Here is a 13,611-nt window from a genome sequence, read left to right on the forward strand (position 1 = left end):
TGACTGTGGAACTTATATATATATATATATATATATATATATATATATATATATATATATATATATATATATATATAAACGCTTGCATCTTCCACCGAATTTCTACCGTTTGATGTTAAAGATTTCTATGAAAAGAAATCATTTTCTCTTCCGCCCGCTTTTTCCTCTTCCTGATAATAAAACAAACTTCCCCAAATAATATATACGAAATCTTTCATCTCAATGGTTGCCTTCGTCTTTGTTAACATACAAATGCACATCCGATTCAAATTTCATTGGAACAATCGCTATTTGAGCCACAAAGAGTGTTTGCGTTTGACTAAAACATGCAAATGAAAATATTTTATTTTCCTTTGATTCAAATTTGTTTATGCATTTCATTGTTCTTTAGTTTCTCACTTGTGATTCCTTCGTTTCTATTGCGAATTTCGTGCAACTATTTTTCTTTTGTCTTTGGAAACTTACTTGTCTTTTATTGTCTTATTTATATCTCACTTAGAACACTTAACTTTTACGCCTGTTCTTACTGTCCATTTGATTTTTATTTATATTTTAAAAATCATGTGCTTTATGCTAAGAATTGACAAATGGTTTAGGGTTCAATCTTATGTTGAATTATACTAAATACTCAGAACTTAATAGTTGATGTCTTTTCGTTGAAGACTAAGAATTTAAGGTGGATATAAAGGTAAGTGTCAGTATACGTTATACCGCGATGTATTAATAGAAGTAAATCTACAATCTTAATTAAATTAACGCTATATTTTCTTTACATTATTTGTGTATTTTTTTAACTTACTCCAAGTCATTTTTCTTAAATTACTTTGCGCTATATGCTTTATATTAATACGCTTTTCTACGTATTATGAAAGAGAAATCTATCTTCAAACTATTTTTCTTTGTAGGGAAGAAAACATTTTGTGGATACTTATTCTTTGGGCTATGACAAGAGTATATTATTTTCATTATATTGACTCTCGAGTATATATCAGTTAATATCTTATATATCTTTAGATAGAGTAGTATAGTTCTTGATTGATTAATTGTCTAATTCTGTTTAATATATACGTGAGAGTCAAAATAATGTCATAGCCCTATTTATTACACATAACTTTCGAAGCGACACCGCAAAAACATCCAGATTAGCTACCAAGCGCAGACCAACCACTTTCAGTGTAATCGACCTGCAAATCTTGCCAGATTATCTATTTAGGAGAGGAAAAATGATATAAAATCTGTCTTCATGCTTCATGGCACCAAACTAGTACGATAGAGGGTTCTTTATGTTGTATAGTCAGGTGGATTTCGCACCAAAACAGTCATATTTTATATATAGAGAGGGAAATATTAGAAGTATGATATTTTTTGTTCTCCGAACGGCATCAGATTATAAACGTATAAATTGCATGTTAAGCCAGAGGATATGACATCGACGTATAAACTTACCCATGTTGTATCATAGAGTTATCACACGGGTATATACAGGGTGACACAAAAACAACGGGCCCAACTTTAATGAGGGTCCCCATTTCTTTGTGCTTTGTCCCAATGAAATGAGACCTTGGTCATAACTAGTTTATTATATTCAAAACATCACATCAAAACACTAGGTTCTTTGGCCTTTTTTTTCTCCGTTGACTGTAAAATGTACAGAAAAATATTGAATCTCCTCTGTTTTTGGGGGTTCACCCTGTATTACAGTTAATATTTACATAAGATATCATTTTTTATAATAATAATAATATATGCTTCATACCTTTTTTTCTTCAAGCGTTCTCCTATTGTCACTGCTGAGCTCCTTGATGAATCATGAAACGACCAATTATAACCAATTGAGGCCTCTGTTCTTCCTTTTTTTGTGAAACCACAGAATAATTATTTATATTTTTAAAATATAAATTTATTTCAGTTGTCTCAAATGGTCTTCACAAGAGTCTGCATTACATGTCTACATGCTTATTTTTCCAAGCCTCACTTCATGGCTTGAAGTACGTCTATTCACTCTCGTGACTAAACTCCAACTTCCCTACCTGCTGACCTCAGTTCCGTTACGTCATCCTTCAAAAAGCACACGTATCCCTAACGTGTGACCGTTCCACGTCTGCCTGCCGAAGGTTATTTTGTTTATTTAACTTAGCTAATTTATATAAACATCTTCAGCTAAAACCCATTGTTTCACTTTATTTTATAAACAATAAATAACTTCCAATATAAACTATTTTAAGAACATAATTGAATAGATAGACAAATAGATAGATACACAAATAGATCGATAATAACTAATTAACTTTTAACAATGTATAATTAGCCAACATTTAGTCTTGACCGATTACCTTTCAAGAGTTAGTCCTTAAAATGCCTCTTTGAGTGACTAGAAATTATGATAACTTTGTTTCTATTGTATACTTTACCTACATTTTATTATTTTAATTGCTCTACTGTTATTTGGCAGATATGTTTCTTTCCATAATCATTTAGTCCTAAGGACTATTTTTCCGCCATGTCTTATGTTCATGTATTTATTTTTTTTAAATATTAGCAGGTTGCCCGTTGTTTTCCAGTCGTAAAATACACAAGTATTATATTTCAATTCATGCAGATTTCTCATTATTATAGAGCTAATTCTCTATTGATTATTTCGCAACATAGTAATGTTTTCAGAAGTTATAAAACTATATGACTTAGGTACCATCTGCTTGAATCGAAACCAGAATGCTTAGCACTCCAGCTTTAGGCGTTATTTACTAATCCAGCATTGTTATTGTCCGAGTTACCGACATATGGATACGAAAGTTTAAAGCGTAATCGAGTTTAAGCTATGATTATTTAATTTTGCGCATATGCAAAAGTAACAGTAGAAGCAATGTTATATTCGACTTTCCCTACAGAGGTCAGCTGTTCCTATTTACAATGCCTCCCCACGGGATAGAGTTAGGCACCAAGGTCGTTTTTTAACGTGGAGAAAAGGAACAAAAATAAAAATTGTCTCACCCGTGAAGGATTTCTCCTCCACTGACAGGGAACAAGAAATTGAAGTGCAGCATCTGAGAACAGATCTTGTCCCGAAGGACAGTTATTTATTTGCTCCCCCACCGAGCAAATTAGGCACAAGGCCGATTTTTAAAGTGAGGAGTGAAGGGGAAATGGGGACCAACTCCCCGGGGAGTAGGGGAGCTGAATAGTGACATTGGTATGAAGGGTTGCCCCTACATTGACCAAGGTCTTATCTGTGGGGTCGTCCCCACATAGTGTCTTTGCTTGCAGTATCTGCCGTAACAGATACTACACTTTGATCTTGGCCCGAAGGCCAAGTTACAGAGGTCAACTGTTTGATTTTCAATTTTGAACGCTTAGCAGCGATGTTTGCTAAAAACCAAAACGAAAGTGTGCGACAGGTCCAATATCTTATCTATCAAATTTTAACTCTTTTGACAAATTCAGGGATAAACTTGCTAGCGACTTTTAACACACACCGATAAGGTAACTTTTAGATATATACTAGCAGGTCGCTCCACGTACCGCGGTCGAAAAATAAGCTTTTATATGCTGTTTTAATAAATCATGGAGATTTCATATTCATTATTATAGAGGCAAACTGCTATTGCTTATTATATTGTACATAATATATATTACTGCTTTCTCTTAAAGTACGATCAGATTTCGTATTTATTATTAGAGTTGTTACACCGAAATGGGTAGTTCCTCATTTCATTATTTTGAGGGGAGAATAAATTATATAAGCTTCACACAGACTATTTTTTATTATGTCAATGTGTCATTGTGTTAGTGTTGTCCCATGAAGAGGTATACTTAAATATCTGCAGAAATGTGATGGGTGTACCTACTTTTGTGATGCACTGTATAATCGTCCGCAGTATTTCGGATCAACCTCGGATTATCTGGTACATGTTTCATATTGTAATAGTGTTTTTTTTTTAATACATAGAATTCACAATAACATTGTTTTGATCAACTTGTACATGTAAGCCAGATTTCACGTATATTCAAAGAATAAAGATTTTAAAATGTTGATAATTGAATGAAAGGTCACAAAGTTCAGAAATGTTTTAACTGATAAATCTGTATATGTCAAAACTAAACGTCATTGTAATATAGGTATTATTCCTTTGTACGGTTTCTGGCAATTATTTATAGAAATTGGACTGGAAAGTCGACCGTGTTGTAACTTGAGAAAATTAAATAATGGGTTCTACAAATGAAAAAAATTTGACAAGTAATTTACTGTATTAACATTGACGAAGAAAAAAAAACTTTTTTATGCTAGGGTATTAAAATGTTTAAGTGTTGTATCAATATTAATTCATCTTCACATGATAATCAGACGTATATATATTGTGCAGTTGTACTTCCCTGTTCGGTGATCATTGGATTAGATAGGCTTACCTAACATTTCTGAGCTGGCACTATCCATGTTGTGTGTGGTTTATAAAGTGCAGACTCAAGAGGTATAAAGTTATTTAATTAGAACTAAAGCACAAGTTGTTCATGGGAGAGACTTTAGGGAATTTTATGATCTCCACAGAATATGTTCTTACAAAGTGCTGAAACATGTTGAATTTAAAACGTATACACGCGTGAGTGTTTTGCAGATATCGAAACTCGCAACTTTTAATGGAAATGGTGATAAAGTCGAAGAATGCTAACAGCGTCTCTTCTCTGATAAAAAGAAAAGATATTGAGAAAAGGTAGATCATCGTCCCCAAGTTTCTGAAGTTATTTTTGAATTATATATAAATCAAGAGAGATTGATCGTATTATTGAACGATTCCCACCACTGCTCGAGGAATATTTTCACAAAGTTCCGGTCAAAGTAACCTCTGACCTGTCTTCAGGTGTAACTTGTCGATCCCCGGAATCTAAACTGAATTTTAAACAACTTGCGTTATTTAATCTACGGATGTAATATGCTATCCTTCCGTCAACCATGACTGGGTAGAAGTCCAAATGTATTTTGAACGTCGCTTACATTTAGAATTAAATTATCAACCTCTAAAAGAGTGAACTTCATTATATATATATATATATATATATATATATATATATATATATATATATATATATATTATAACTGAATTTTACACAGTATTTTATCTACCACTGCGCATGCCTTGACAGGCAATTCTACCATGAATTTACAGAACATATGCTTTTTTTAGGTGTTCCTTATTATAATTATGCGTTATTATTAATTATTTAATATAACTTACACACACACACACACACATATATATATATATATATATATATATATATACTAGCAGTTCAGGCCGGCTTCGCTCGGGTCCTATGTACTGTTCATAAGGTTATGTGCATATGTATATATTAATAAGTGTGAATATGTAAAGTGATGCCTTTCTGTATAATAGTCTTCCTTAACTACGATACAGAAGAGACGGACAGACATTTTCACTTTTATAGATATATATTTATAGATAAATATATAGATAGACAGATTGGATGCAATATATAGTAGTGATTTAAAAAAGTATTTTAAAAAAAGACTCATGCGCCACCACCGAGAATCGAAACCAAAACGTTTAGCTCACGATTTAATTTGTCCCTGCCGTAACTGACTGGGCCATGAAAACATGTTTACTGCAGGGCTAAAAATTAAAACATGAACCAATAGCTACTACGTTACGCATTCATGATGCCAACGTTCGACTTTCATCTGACAAATTCAATTTTTTTAATTATCACATTTTTGCGCCGATTTTTCCGGGCTGAAACCAAAGTATAATACCTTATATATGAAGTTTCATGTCTAGGAGGAGTTTGGTAGGCAAACTGTGTTTAACAAAAATATATACGTACACATGAATACATATGGAAACAATTTTATGTTTACTATAAACTTTTTACGCAAATATTATGCAAGTATAAATCATGTAGAATATTTGAATGAATATAATTACACGTAATAGTTAAACCGAAAAAACTAATCGGGAATTAATTAAAATGAATGCTTAAAAGAATATGCAAAATAGCTAAATCGTTTGCTAGTGAATGCAATTTCACAACCCATATATAAGAAAATTGTATTTTCTTTTTGAATAAATAGAAAAGAGGAGTTTTAATATAAATATCAATACACACAAAAAAAACGAGTTTATAGGAGTATAGAAGATAGATAGATATATATGGATGACAAACTTTTAGCAAAATCTGCCTTTTAGTTTGCCAGAAATCTTCTGTGGTATTATATAACTAATACCTATTAATTTCATTCACCCCATACCTGTGCATCGAACAGATAACAGAATATTTTGTCCCAGCGCATCATAACAACGGTCCGTACAAAATTTGAAGTCATGCGTTTTGATGTTTCTAGTAGTTTAATAAATGTGTTCAACTTCGCATTAAATTATTTATATTAGTGCGAACACTAGCGAAGCATATTTTGTATCATTTCGTTATTAGAATATTTGTAAAAAATCTTACAGCTACAAAAATGTCTATTCTGTTTACACACGTATGCATATTGGTTCATTTAAACGTAGATACGCCCACTCCTGGAGGAATATAATCGGTTTTTTCATACTTCTATTATGTAGTTACGCATTTATTAACAAAATATAGCGGAGACGCTCGCAGTAGGTGGATAGTGTCTTCCAACTCGTTCAGAAATTCGAAACCACAAACTCCTATTTGCATAGGCGTAAATAATGCGCACACTTCTGCGCAGTTTTTGTTTAAACAACGTCGCCCTGCCTACCAGAGAGGAGAAAATTAATTGAAGATCTTTTGCAAATCTTTTACTCGATATTTCTTCTTTCCCTCTACTGCCTTACATCCCTGCTTCCCGGGGAACAGCACAACCACCCTTTGTTTTGTTTTTTCTCTCTTGTCCATGATCTTAGTCGTAGCCTAAGGTGAAACTCTACGGATTTTTCTAATGATGTTGTTTAACGAGAGGAAAAAAATAATGAAAAGCTTGTTAAAAAAACGGAATAAAAATGGAAGCAAAAATGATGTAATGAATTAAAGGGGAGAAGTTATAAAGAGACGCAAATAAGCAAAAACCGTTGAACCATTATTCATAGTATAAAGTTTTAACAAAAAAATGATAATCATTCCACCTTAAGCACTTTAAAGCAGCATAAACAACGGCAATCTTTAATATAATCATTATAATGTGTTTGAATTAGTTTAAAATCCGTAATACATTTTCATAATGGATAGTAAACTAGAATGGACATATTTGAAATTTTAATATTTTGATAGGTTATAGGGTGTTGCCAATAATCTAGATGAAACGCGGAATATTCTGTGTAGCTTAAGTACCATATATATTTTAAAACTTATATATATATATATATATATATATATATATATATATATATATATATATATATATACATTTTGAATTTGGAAAGAGACGAATCTCACAGGTAAGGAAGACATTTTTATAACATGAATATAGCCAAATTAATCAGGAGTAGGAGACTAGATCTAATGTCTGTAACATTTTTCTTGTTCTTGCAATTAAGGGAGGTGGTGTTTGATCAACACTGATAGGGAGTCATGATTTAATATACTGTTTTGTTTTTAAATCCGCGAAACAGTGTTTCATGTTAAACAACTGATTGTTCCTTGAAGTAACATTAAGACAATAGTGAATTCGAGCGAACAAGTTGATGCATTGATTGCAGATGATTAAATAACTTCCTGACTAAATAGTTTTCTAACGAATGCTAAAAATATCAAACTTAAATCAGTTTTTTGTATAGTTTTAAAAGTTAAAAAGCTTCCTAGACTATATATATACATATATATATATAAGTATTGCTAGATTCCAATATATATATATACATATATATATATATATATATATATATATATACTAGCAAATGTACCCGTCGTTAACTGGGTCTAAAAACAGCGTACAGAAAGGTTATGAAAAGGTAGGGTTGTAATGAGATAGCTTCGAATTTGGGGGTATCAAAACCAAAGCAAAATATGACGAAAGTAAAAATAAAATAGATAAACCCCATAATTTATTATACCATACCTGTTCACACTGAAACACTTATCACAATATTCTGTGGATCTATATTAAAAAAACTTGTTAAACTTTGTGACATATTTCCATTCTATGAAGGTCAGGCGCGAACGAACACCCCATAATTTTATTATACCATATTTCTTCAAACTGAAACATAATTATCAAGATATACTTACGCATATAGATATGAAAAGTCTTTATTAAAGTTTGTGCCTATTTCCATTCTATGGAGGCCAGGCGCGAACGCAGACCCCACAATTTTATTCTTATGTACATCTATATCAAAAACATTTGTAAACGTTTTTTTTTTTTAATTTTAAAATTTTTTATTTCCATACTTTGTTGACCAGGCGCGAACGCATCCCCCATAATTTTAATGAACCACCGTTCTGCCAGATCAAACATACCCATTCCTGTGTCTCGATATATCTTCTATCATTATATGTAATCATTTTTTTAAAATAGTCAACCATATAGGAGCCTAATCGTGACCACACACACACACACACATACACACACACACACACACACACACATTCAGCTTCATATTATATATATATATATATATATATATATATATATATATATATATAATCAGCTTCGCTAGATTACAAAGTAAAAAAATCATTCTTTTTACATTTCATTTCTTTACTTAATCTTAAACAACATATCAATATTACACAGAGGACAGGTGTGTAACTCATGTCCGTAAAACACAAAATTATAAAAGCATATCAATATGCTTGACCAACCGTTGAGCACTATTTCCCCTAATTCAAAGTAGAGCATTAAATTCATGTTTCGTCATTACTTTTACTACGTGCCAATGATTTTTTAACCGACCAACCAAATTATACTACCGATATAAATATGTAAGAATTCTGGGGTTTGTATTACTGTACACATAAAAATTCGAAAAAGTTGTCGAAAAACAAATATATCACAAATAAATGTTATCAAAGGCAAGATAAGTTACTTTTCTCCCAAACTTGATATATTTTTCGTTTTTTTTTTCATTGTAACGAAAAGCATACAGTGTTTACCGATGTATTGGAAAATTAAAAATGGCGCCCGACTCTCTCTTTAACACGGTAAGTTCAGGAAAAGGTGTTATAAATAATAAATTAGACAATATACTGTTAGAAATTCGCTCAATATATGTTACCGTGACATAAGTTGATATATATTCGGTGGTTTTTTAATAGTATTTTGTTTAGTTTATTATTTATAACACCTTTTTCCAAACGTATCATGTTAAAGAGAGAGTCGGGCGCCATTTTGAATTTTCCAATACATCGGTAAACACTGCATGTTTTTCGAGCTGAATAAACATGTTACATTGAATAAAAGCACAAAAATGTATTCAGTTTGGTAGAAAAGTAAATTACCTTGCCTTTGACAACATTTATTTGTTATATAGTTGTTTTTTGACAAACCCGAAGTCTGTGTTGGAAATACCCATATAAATATATAAGAAGTCTCTGTTTGCAATTTTAATCTGCTGGATTATTATTTAGAGATTTTTATTTAAAGGGGAAAATGTAATTTTTAATCAGAAATGTAATATTATATTAGTATGTAAATATTGTATTAGTATGTAAATATTGTATTAGTATGTTGTTTAAAGGATACACACATATATATATATATATATATATATATATATATATGTATATATATATATATATATATATATATATATATATATATATATATATATATATATATATATATATATATATATATATATATATATATATATATATATATATATATATATATATATATATATATATATATATATATATATATATATATATATATATATATATATATATATATATATATATATATATATATATATATATATATATATATATATATATATATATATATATATATATATATATATATATATATATATATATATATATATATATATATATATATATATATATATATATATATATATATATATATATATATATATATATATATATATATATATATATATATATATATATATATATATATATATATATATATATATATATATATATATATATATATATATATATATATATATATATATATATATATATATATATATATATATATATATATATATATATATATATATATATATATATATATATATATATATATATATATATATATATATATATGATTAATGGTAGCCGAATGGATACGGCCTCCGCTAATCGAGCCAGAGATGTCTCGTGTCGCGGGGTTCGAATCGTTCGACTGGTAGTAATCGTGACACCCTGCACTGAAGAATCCCGAAAGGATGAAACACTAGTGTCTGTAGGTATTTAATTATTATAGTAAAAAAATAATTATGACAGCCCCTTTAAGAAATACGTTTCTTATCGTTGAGCACTTTCTGTTGAATTAAAAAGTCGGTCAATTTAGCTCTTATGCGTAGATCATCGTATAACGATTTGATCACTGTCTATCTGACGTAATGAACATTTAAATTAAAATGTTTAAAATTCAACGCTATTGCACATGATTAATGGTAGCCGAATGGATACGGCCTCCGCTAATCGAGCCAGAGATGTCTCGTGTCGCGGGGTTCGAATCGTTCGACTGGTAGTAATCGTGACACCCTGCACTGAAGAATCCCGAAAGGATGAAACACTAGTGTCTGTAGGTATTTAATTATTATAGTAAAAAAATAATTATATATATATATATATATATATATATATATATGCTGGTAGATTACCCGGTTTTGCCCGGTATTAAACATAACTTAAAATTCATTTAAAAAACGAAATAAATAAAAACAGAAAGAAACTGAGATATGACCATGCTAGTACATTTTTTTCTAAACAATTCACTTCTTGTGAGTTAAAAAAATATATACACGCACTGAGATCGAAACAAAAACGTAACGACAGTGAATCACGTACGATAACTACTAGCCCAGCTTTACACGAAATATAAAATGTTTTTTAAAACCCACTTATAATTAGCATAAGGAATCGGTCCCGTAAACAAAATACACATGCGCATTCGTTAAAAATCACTATCTTCACATGGGTAGGGAGTATGGTGTCCACTTGGATTAAATAAAGCGTTTGTTTCGAATTTCTGTGCAGATTCCCAACTTCGACAGAAAGTTTCAAAAATTCAAGAAAATACACTTGAAGAAGGTTGGAGATTACAGTTTATAGCGAGTAATATCTTTATTTACATACATGAATAACGTGTACAGACATCGCAAATGTACATGTAAAATGCTTATTCCCCGTTGCCAACATTTTCGTTTTATGCGCATGCGTCAGATTCTGAAGTGAGTCGCTTCCCGTCAAGCATAGATCGGCCGCGATCGGCAATCATTGGTTTAAGCCGAGCGTTATTCAAATGTTGAAACGTTGAAACGTTAAATAAAGTTCTTGGTTTTTTGTTTTTTCCTTTTTTTTTTCATTGTAATGTTTTTATTTTTTGGGTGATGTGAGGTATTTTTCCTGTTTATTTATTCATTTAATTCAAGAGCTTGGTGCTCTTCGATTCAGAAATCATTCGTGTTTACAATTCTTGCACCTCATTGTTTTTATATTTATTTCTTCTTACGAGCCTTGATAAGTGGTGACCCCCATGTAAAAAAAATATGAGATTGTCTTTTTCTAAAATGCATGAAGTCATTTCCGTGCCTTACATTATCGGCAAGACTGGGGTTTAGGTGACAAAATAATCTCGAACCCTCTAAACATTGATATCGGTATTTCAGAATTTAACAGTTTTAAATAAGCAGAACTTCTGTTTCTAAAATTGACAATATGAAAACAATTAAAAAACCAAGTAACACTTTTTTCTTTTATTTTAAGCAATACATACATAACTTTTTTTAAAGTTTTAAACTATTTTAACAGAATAAACACTTTTTATTCATTTTAAACAGAATTTTAAAAAGGTTTTAAGCAATATAAACATAATTTAAATAATATAAGCAGAACTTTCTGCATTTTTTACATGTTTTATTTTAAACAATATAAATAGAAGTCTGACATTTATATATTTTTGATACCGCGCTATTTTAGAATAGTTTTTTTCAGGCTAAATTCAAGTTTCACGATATCTTTTCTTTATTATTAATTTTTAAAGTGGAAGCACAGAATAGTTACAAAACACCTTCCCATGTTAAGAATAGATTTCGAAACAATAACGTGATTATGTCAGCACGTCACATGAAATATATAATTACGGAACATTTTATAATTTTAAGCGGTGAATTTTTACTTGCTTTCTGCCTTAACATTTTCTTTTAAAATCACGACTTTTAAAAGGTTTTCATGTATGCTAAAAACGAATATCGCATTTAAATTTTCCGCAAATAAGTAGTTTATCGATTGTTTAACGGTGCGTTTTTATATTAAAAGTGGGGGTCATAGTTGTGAAAGAGAATACACGTGAAAATTAATAAATCGCAATAGCATACTTAGTTAATATTAATTTGTATCGTTTATAACTACTCGCGTGATTTAATAATAACCACATGATTCAATTGTGAATTAAAAATAAAGATGTTCTTACATTGCTTAAAATTATAAAGTTCTATTCATATCGTTTTTATAATGCCTCTTCACAGGACAGAGTTAGATATCAGGATCGTTTTTAACGTGGGGATATCTTTAATCTCCTTTTCCCTCCTCCCTTTTTATCTATGTATCTACCCCTTTCTCTATTCCTCTATCTATCTATCTATCTATCATGAAGTTTTGCTTGAAAGCATTCTCTCACGTTAAATTTATTCTGTGGATACAAACGTTTAGTATTTCACTCTTGTCGTTTAATAAATTTTGAGATTCTTCAAAAATTTAGAATATCTAATTTCTCATTCAAACATAGTCTACATACGTCGTATATATATATATATATATATATATATATATATATATATATATATAAGCGAGATAAGACACAGATTAAAAATCAGATGAAAATCCTGATAGATATTACTTGAGGTTATACTTTCAGGGTGATCCTAGCCAAAAAGGAGAAGCTCAATATTTAAGAATAGAGCTATATATAAGTTTAGTGGTTGAATTTAAATTCTGAAAATCAAAATATAGACACATATATTCGAGTTAAGAATTTATTGTTTGACAAAGGATTATATAGAAGGGGTTATGTTAATTTCCTTAATCCATGGATCTTCAATAATGGCTAATATCATCAGAGAAAATGCAATGCGGTTAGCAAAATGTTCAGCTGTGAATAGACACATATTTTGCTTTTCAGCACAAATATTGAAAATAGTTTTTGGGTGGTGAATGATAGTTATATGAAAATAATTATAGGAAAAGGGAATTTGATACAACCTGGGCAGTCCATTATCGGAAGGAGTATAATGTCCCCCGGAGTTTTATTTCCAGGTAGGCAGAATATTGGTCCAGAGGAGAATGCAGTAATCCTTCTCCCCTGGACCAATATTGATACAATATTCTCATGTTGTTGTTTTCCATATTTCGTCAAAAAAAGAGCGATGTTTAATTTTGTCCAAGAAAACTAAGAAGGAATATTACAATTTTAACAGCTTTTAAACGACGGAGAGTACG

This window comes from Euprymna scolopes, chromosome 1 (assembly GCF_053919585.1).
Source record: "Euprymna scolopes isolate OS-2025 chromosome 1, ASM5391958v1, whole genome shotgun sequence".
NCBI lineage: Eukaryota > Metazoa > Mollusca > Cephalopoda > Sepiida > Sepiolidae > Euprymna > Euprymna scolopes.